Source organism: Sardina pilchardus, chromosome 6 (assembly GCF_963854185.1).
Source record: "Sardina pilchardus chromosome 6, fSarPil1.1, whole genome shotgun sequence".
Taxonomy (NCBI): Eukaryota; Metazoa; Chordata; class Actinopteri; order Clupeiformes; family Clupeidae; genus Sardina; species Sardina pilchardus.
The window spans coordinates 18,211,972-18,219,471 of NC_084999.1; the positions used below are offsets into that span (position 1 = coordinate 18,211,972).

The 7,500-nt window shown below is 43.8% G+C and overlaps 1 long non-coding RNA gene across 1 annotated transcript in view; it reads left to right on the top strand.

The window, feature by feature from the left end:
• Positions 1-7,500, top strand: part of LOC134082085 (uncharacterized) — a 16,713-nt gene that overhangs the window by 1,692 nt on the left and 7,521 nt on the right. Inside the window, exons 2-3 of the long non-coding RNA XR_009939562.1 lie at positions 534-574; positions 3,238-3,461. This is a non-coding gene — a long non-coding RNA (uncharacterized LOC134082085). The remainder of the gene's footprint in view (positions 1-533; positions 575-3,237; positions 3,462-7,500) is intronic.

Here is a 7,500-nt window from a genome sequence, read left to right on the forward strand (position 1 = left end):
CTAATAACTGTAGCTACTTCCAAAGCATGATGGAGGGTCAAAGCAGCATATACTTCCAAAAAAAATCCTGCACTTTTACTTCGAACAAAGAGTGGCATAATATTTGATATTAACAAATATGTGTATGCCATTCAGCCCACATTTTGAATGTCTTATCTGTATTTTTTCAGCAATGCACTGAAAAGGGGTTATCTGATCGCTAACATTGAGCGAAAATACACCTACAGGTGCAACAATGTTTTAAAACAAGAACATGAGTGATATGTCATCGACTGTGTAGGCTAACAGTTGGACACATCCATCAGGGTATCACCCAGTGAGTCTGGAAGCCGTATGCTTCATTCATATATTTGACTGCTTCACCTACAAGGCCTTATGGGTGACGTCATCTTAAAACGGCTCACTAACGTCCACTGGAAGGAAATTTGAGCGCAATCCAGATCCGCAAAATTCAAAGAAGCATGAGATGATGTTTTCTATTAATGGTGTTTTCTAAACAGCTCCATGTAACTTTGTCTTTTAATCCATCACAGGGTGATCTTGGACAACACTAGAAGAATCAGACAGCATTTAGGTAATTGTCTCCTTTTTTCCTTTACTTTTTCTTTAGTCCTTAACCTTGTAGACACTATGCGTGACTCTCAGGTTAAATGATCGCTACTAAAAAATAGAATTACATTGCAAAAAATAGTTGCATCAAACGATCTAGACCCTACTAAGAGAATTTGATCAAAATGTTGTTGTTGTTAGCCCATACTTTGGTACAATGAAAAGCCACACGATAGCCTATATGGCTGGTGATTGAATCAGATTCGAATTACCCCTAAAATTATAGTCACAAATAGTGTAAATGGCATTAAATTGCAGTTGCAGGGGTCGAGGTTCCTGTCTCCTCGTGTAATAATTATAGTTGTTTGTGCCTGCTGTAGCCTACATTTTATTTAACGACAGCCTGTTGACATTTCAGAACTACAACACAATCCTTTCAGACTGAAGCAGGTGCTGTATTTTATCCTGATTGAGTGCAGCTGTTTCATAGGCCTACTACCAGCAAGATGGGTGCAGTCATATGCCAAGACACAGCCTATATTTTATCACTGTTATAGTAGCCTAAAGCAGATTTGGATAAAAAAAAAAATTGCTGTTCGTTCTGACCGAAAAAAACACTGTAAGACAGTGTTTCATTCATTCACAAAAGCTGAAAGAAGAAGCCAGGGTTAGACTTTATTTATGTATTTATTTGAAAGATCCACCCAAAATGTTTTAACACAACAAAGCTCATCCAGCACACTGATAACGTCATCATCCCTCAGACCAGTGCCAAAACGTACGTAGCCTATTTGTTGGCGAGCTAGTGAATGAAAAATCCCAAGGCAATTGCATGTAGTTTTAGGCCAGTGCTGGTGAGAACACCTGGCAGAGAAAGAGCTTTTCAAGATTTCTCTGTAAATGTACCTTAGAGGTTTCCTCACTTTCTATAGGAAGTGTTGATGTATAATCACAATAAGAGGAGTTAAATATGATATTGAAATGGGCCTAGTATTGTTACAATTGATATTATTATTTTTGTTATTATTATTATTATTTGTATTATTCACATAATTCTAAATAATAATAAAATTGTCATGGAAAGCTCAGTAAATTGCCCAAGTAAAGCTAAGCTTATTTGATTTAAAACACCCTGACTAAATGTATAGGTAGAGGGGAGATTAAAAGATTATTTATTAACATAGTTAGAAATGTATCAACAGAATGTGTCAAATGTCTAAAATTACATGGACACACTTTCACACTACTGATCAATACAAAGTGTGTCCATTGGAAATTTAGGAAGTTGTATGTTCTTTCTGGAGATATGGAGGATCATGTTAAAATGTCCATATTATCTACAAGTCAGCTATTTTAAAAGGTTCACTCTGCACAATACAGTTGTAGGAAAGGCACCTGTGTGAGAACAGCAAATATAATTTATTCCATTATGTTCTTATAGTCTATGTGTAGCCAGTAAGTTATCAAAATAATTCGTACCAGAGTTCTACTTAATACTAATACGGATCATTTATGTATTGTTTCCCCTCTGATGGCTTTGTGTCATAACACATGATCATACGCATGTGTGTATAGGCTGGGTGGCATTGCAAAGGTGTTTAAATGCATTCTTTGTTTGTTGGCAATAGCCAAGCTTTGAATGAGAATGAGAGAGGTTTTTACATGTTAGATATTAATGGGTTTTTTTTTTAGAAAAAAATTAAGAATTGAATGAACATGACAGGCAGTGTAAAGAAAACATGCTGATATCAAGCATTCACCAGTTCAGCCATTTTGAGGCTTTGGGTTCTGGTCCCTTCAGTCAGTTTGTCTTTTTTAACCTCTCTCCCTCTTTTGCTCTTCATCTTACTCTTTCTCCTCCTTGGTCTCTCTTTCTTTCTTTCTTTCTTTCTTTCTTTCTTTCCCTCCCTCTCCCCTCCTCTCTGTCTCTCACTCTGTGTTATTACACCTCTGTGAGAGATGGGAGGAGCTTGGACACAGACAGGCTTTTAATTAGACCTTCTGTAATGCACAAAATGTGATTGTTTTTCTTTCGTTCGTTCTTTCTTTCTTTCTTTTTGTTTGTTATATTTATTTTCCCTTATACCATCATGCCCAGTGTACTAAAATGACTACCTGCATTTTATGCTGTGGCAATTAAGTACCACAGAAGCCTTTCTTGAACTAATGTTGAGACACAGGGTCTCTAGCTTTTGTTTGTGGATCATTATGGGGCATGATTGTGTGTGTGTGTGTGTGTGTGTGTGTGTGTGTGTGTGTGTGTGCGCGCGCGTGCTCCTGTCATGGGGAGACCAAGAGGTTCGGAGGCCTGTGAGGCGAGTTGCCGCAGCCAGTTTCAACTGGTTCTTTCTGAGAGTGGCAGCGCGGCTCACGCTGGTTGCTCGGCTGAAAATGACAAGTGTGGCCCCCCCCCCCCCCCCCCTTCCCTCGCTGCCACAGTTGTAGCACTGGCCATCCAACCACCGCTGTACAGATGTTTAGCAACAAAGCCAAAAAAATATGGTTCTGAGTAGGACTGTGTTGATTTAGCATTTTTTAAGCATTGCTGTGGATTGTGGCAGCTGAATTTATATTTATGCATTTCTGTGACAAGACTCAATATCAATATGAATTGATGTATTTTCCTCCATTGTGTTCTTTCATTACCATTACGTGTTTTAACCTAAACCTAAATCTTCTAAATTTTAGGCGAGAGTTTTGCCAGTCTGACTGCTTCCCTGGAGGTGTGGTTATGGGTTGCCTAGGGGTTGGCTGTTATCTTTGGTTATCTAGCTGTATGAGTGATGTACATTCTTCATAAAGCTAGATAACCGAAAGTAACAAGAATCCCATTACACTCCTGAAAGGCGTCCCCCATTCAACATGTGAAGTCAAGAAGACACACATGGCGGAAGGCTTACAACTTCAAAATGGTAAGAGGACCTTAGGTGTTGTGCTGATCATATTGTTATAACATTTATTTAGCCAAAAGCAAAAGCCTTTTTTCCCAGCATTTGCAAGGGAGCAATATGACCCTGATAGCAATTTATTAAAAAACCTTCTGAAGGATAATCTTCCTCATTTTATATCCCCATTGATAATGTTTCTTCATGGATTTATTTAGCTTTGCTTAAATCCTAATTTTTAAAAGTTTTGACAACATCCTTTTGGAAATGATACATGTTCAGTCCTTCACCCACAGTCCTTCACTGCACATAGTACAAATCAAGGAATCTGACATAGACTGCATTTACACTTGCACTTCAGTATACCAGTTATGTGGCTTATCCCAATTTTGATCATATTCAGGAGGACATGGTGTTCACATGAACTCATAGAAACTTGTCTAAAATACTATTATCCCGGTTGCTGATTACAGTGTTCTTTTTGCTGTTTGATGACCTTTGGTTCTTATCAGCAATCTGTCTTGCACATAGTGCTCTTAAATCTTTGTCAGCAATTGTCAGAAATTCCGGGAAGGTGTATACACGCGTATCCCGGCTTTTTTTTTGTTGGAATATCGCATAGCCAGATTCAGAGTTCTGAAATCAGGATATGTTCACATGGCCAAAGACAAAATTGGAAACCCCTGATAATAACCGGGATACTCAGTGTCCATGTGAACACAAGTCATATTCCTATAATGTGGCGTGTTGTAGCTATAACCGGGATACTCAGTGTCCATGTGAACACAAGTCATATTCCTATAATGTGGCGTGTTGTAGCTGGCTTGGTTGAACCGAACGGGACCACTTTTAATCTAATAAGCCACTGATCCCTCCTGGCCAGCACGGAGCATGCAGCAGCTTAGCGCCTGGGATCACATGGCAGCCACCGGTGCTGCTGGGCCCTGTGGCGACGCCGGCCCCCTGGCCCCCGGTCAGCCCAGGTCCCCCTCAGGCCATCCCAAGGCCACCAGTTAGCCAGCATGCCAGCGGGCTACTAGCTGATGACAAGGCAAAGGCCTGTGGGTGCACCCACATCAACCGTTTTTGTTTTGTTTTTGTTTCGTCAGACGTGATCTGGAGTAATCTTCGGTTTACTTTGAGGACCTTTCGTATTTGTAGGCACTCTCGCTCTCTCCTTCAATCCCATTCTCCGCTCCCTCCTTGGTTACGACAAAAACAGGCGTCATTTTCTCTACCCTTACAGTTTTGTTAAGTTTCTTTCTTTCTTTCTCCCTTTCTTTCTTTTCTTTCGTTCTTTGTGTGTGTGTGTGTGTGTGTTTTTTGTGGCCAGAGATGTGTTTGATTTGACTTGACAGTCGTCTTGATTCTGAATGGCCCTCCCCAGTGCAGAAGGCTCTGTGTCAGGGAGGTGCTGCCAAGTGGAAAAGCTCCATCAGATCCGGCTGAGTGCGACTCTGTGCTCCTCGCCGCGGGGAGGAGTGGACAGAGGCGCTCAACCAGATCAGCCCCGGCGACGAGCACCATTAGGGGGAACCATCCGAGCTGCCATTACACGGACGCGGCCGGCGGGGGGGCCCCCGCTCCGAATCAGATCACACCTTGCCACTGTGTGCTGTTGACATTGGGGTGAATCTCCTGTCAGCGCGCAGGGCAAGGAGGGAGGGAGTGGGGGAGGGGGGGGGGGGTAGCAGGGGGGGTGCACCATTGAGGTGGAGGCATGAGGAGGTGCCGAGCAGTATGGGCATATCTTTCTCACATGTGAGCTTATGAGCCCGGCTCCAAGTCATCTGATGTTCCAAAAAGAATGATTGGGGGAAATTGAGGTTAAAGTTAAAGACAGTGTTGGACCCGTGCTGGCCGGATAACATATACATTACGCTTTTTATGTTATGGTTACATTATGTTTTGGGGGGTAACCCAAAATGAGGTGGCGGGCCGTATCCAGCCCGTGGGCTGTAATTTGGGGACGATTGCTCCCATCTCTTAGTCGTCCGCCCTTCTCTCTGGGGTCAAGGCAAATGGCGTGGAAGTGAACTTGAGCAGCAGGAGAGGCGCAGCCCTTCTTTATTTTCCTTTTTTCCCTCCAGCACCTTCCGCAATCACGCCTTATTAGGAAGTGTCCATGCGTACTTCACCTTCGGCCCCTTGTGTGCGTAGCGAGGCGGACAGTCGCTGGCCTCTGTCCCCCCCCCCCTGCCTGGCTCAGCTAACCTGCCACTCTCCCAGGGCTGCTGCATTGCAGGTGCTGTAGGTGTGTGTGTGCGTGTGTAATATGTCGCCTCTCATGGCTCAGCAAGTGCGGAAGGGGAAAAAACGTCACCGCCGTGGTGGCGGCTGAGAGAAAGTCAACTCCGTCACTCCTGGAGGCTTGTCTCAGAGAGATAATGCATAAGTGCAACCTATAAAGGCGCATGGTATGGCCGTGATGTATGCACACATAACAGATTGTTTGTCTGAATCTTGAAATCTTTTCTTTGGTAATACAGTTTAGTATTGTGAAAGGATAGAAGCAAGAGTTTGGCTGACTGCAATGTTTAATCCAGTATTAAGCATATTTAGACAGTAATCCTGTCATATAGCTATATTTGGGCTGGAATTTAGCCTCGAGTCCTCGAGTGTGTTTCTCACATGAGTCTCAGAATGAGTATTTGCTGTCACCGTCATCGCCATGGTGCCAGCAGTAATGGCAGCCACGCCGTTGCTATGGTCATATTCATTGTGCGTGGTGGTGCTATTGTGACCCTTAGCCTGGTAGATAGGCATAGCTTTTGTGTGTGTGTGTGTGTGCGTGTGTGCGCCTTGAAGTGGCCCAGGGCTGGAATTCCGCGTGGCCCCAGTGACTTTTCTCCTCAGCATGGCTGGAGTGTGTGTGGCATGGGCGGGGGTCGGCGGGGGCGCGGAGGGAGTCCGGTGGGTGGGTGTCTGTGGGGCCGAGCCATGGATTTGTCCTGCTCTTTATTCTCTGGGCAAGCAGATTTAGACTCCAAGTGTCAAGTAGAAAAAACAACCATTGTGGGCCCTCCTTCCCCTCCAGTCCCCCCCTCCCACCCCCCTACTCTCTCCCGCCCACCTCCCATAGACAGTACAGTCAATAGAGCTGGTCTACTTGTCACCAAGAGACAATGGCTCCCTTTTGCCCTTTCTCCACTGTAGGGTCAGAGCAGCCAGACAGACTTTTTTCTTGGAAGGGGAAAGGACAAAAAAAAAGCGCAGTGATTCTTGTCCCCTTTTTTAACCCCCCCACCCCCCATCACTTTTCTCTCAGCAGAACACACCAACGAGGCTTCAAAATGGCCTCTCTGTTGGGTAGCCTCAGCTCCTGGCTCAGCCCCGCACCTTCCCCTCCCACCACAGTCATCCTGCTGGAGAAATGAATACATTTGGGGCTGTTACCGAAGTCAATAGACCGGTTTGGACAAAGGAGATTACGTTTGGTAACTTACCAGTAACAGGTGTAGACTAGCGCTGGTCAGACCACACTGAAGTGAAGTTCCCTTGCGCTTGTTATCGGTTTCTATGGAGTGAAGCCGCTCATTTCTATAGACCTTTATTAGCAGAGAACATGTGACCATTTATTGTAACGTATGGGTCTTTATTGCATCAGAGAGGGTCCATTTACAGTAAAGTACATTTAAATACAAAAGTTACTTATAAGCTCATGGTCTTTTGGCATGAGGTGCTGGAATGAATAATGAACCAATGTTTATCATCTGGACTAAATCGAATTTCTGAAGCAAATCTTCAGTATGTGATCTATACTTGCAGTTGCAGTTATAGTAACAACTGGGATTTTACACGGAAAATTACTACGCAATTGAAGTGCTCTCTCAAACTGTTTGTGTGTTTTTGGAGTTGCGTTTCAGCAGTTAACAATGACACAGAGTGACAGAGTTGTGGATTTTCAGCGTAGCTGTTCATTTGCGAGCCACTCTGCACGCTATTGTTTAGCTCAGAGAAAGCATACAGTCGTATTGTCTCTTCGGGGTTGTCCATGGCAAGAGAGGTTTGTACAATGGCGCTGATTTGCTACCTATTTGCATAAGGCACTTTTCAAACAAGGACT